At 36.5% G+C, this 1,170-nt stretch overlaps 1 long non-coding RNA gene across 1 annotated transcript in view; it reads right to left on the bottom strand.

Moving 5' to 3' along the window:
* The window catches only part of LOC104867631, a 14,743-nt gene that overhangs the window by 11,229 nt on the left and 2,344 nt on the right, over positions 1 to 1,170 (bottom strand). The gene's annotated exons all lie outside the window — the stretch shown is intronic.

Genomic DNA, 1,170 nt, shown 5'->3' with positions numbered 1-1,170 from the left:
TAAGGTTACAAGTATAGTCACTTAGGTTGTGGTGGTCCAAATGGGAAGCAAGTCACGTAGCAAGCATAGATGGAAAGAGTAAGGATTTTTTGGGGGGAGGTAGTGGGTCTATAGGTCTTTGGTCACCCCCAGGGTGGTCAATGTCTATCTATATTTTATTAAATCCAGTTTTTTAAAGAAATATGTGGACGTGGTCATCTTGTCGTTATCTTGAGGCCTGGTTTTCAGCCAGTGTATATCTATGGTGTGTTTCACCTTTGTCCTGGCCCTCTCAAGGACTTAGCCCTATCTGAATGTCTATAGTATTTTTATCTAACTCATCAATCTATAATAATAATTTAGTCTGATTTCTGGTTATCATTCTACTATTCATTGGATGAGTTTTTACATGATATATACATTAATCATTTGCTTAATATGTATGTTTCAAATATTCTCTGCTATGGCACTTGTCAATGTTGTCTTTTATATACATTTAACATTTTTACATAATAACACGATTTGGGTTGTGTATGTTGCTTAGGAAGTGTTCCCATTGTAAGGCTATAAACATCTGTCTTTTCTCTTAAAATTTTTGTAGGTTTGGTTTAGATTTTAATCTTATTATTCATTTTGTGTGTTTGTGTATACATTGTGGGAAGATGTCTTTACTTCCTCTTTTTTTTTTTTTTTAAACAGATCTCCAATTGTCAATTCAGTGACTAACTAGTTAATGCTTTCAGGGGCTCAGGACACCTGACCTCAAACATACCTCTCTGGTGCAGTGCATTTTGAGCTGATTATTCTGAGAAACTAGACACAAGACTAGCTCTGTGAAGCAGTGCTTTGAGTAAAACAAATTTCCATCTCTGAAGGAAATCTACATTAGTAAGGCATTTTACATCAGTTAGAGACTTATCTGAACAGCGGGTAGCCTTTGTTTATTTACTTCTATGGGTTTGGCTTATCTCCCCACCCCCAACTTCTTTCCACACCTCTGGATGGCAAGAAGGCCTAAACCATCTGACCTTCCCTCCAGTTTTGTCTTCTGTAGACCTCCTGTAAGTACAAGTTTACTTAAAATAGTTTTGCTGTTAATTTATCTACTGCCAATTTCATAGGGTCAGTTAGTGAAACCAGAGTAGGTTTTTCTGTTCCCCTACATCACTTTTCACCATGATTTGCAATTTG

Source organism: Fukomys damarensis, unplaced genomic scaffold, assembly GCF_012274545.1.
Source record: "Fukomys damarensis isolate Sample0158 unplaced genomic scaffold, DMR_v1.0_HiC HiC_scaffold_19, whole genome shotgun sequence".
Lineage (NCBI taxonomy): Eukaryota > Metazoa > Chordata > Mammalia > Rodentia > Bathyergidae > Fukomys > Fukomys damarensis.
Note: the sequence above shows the minus strand (reverse complement) of the source record. Positions and strands in the feature narration are given on the sequence as shown.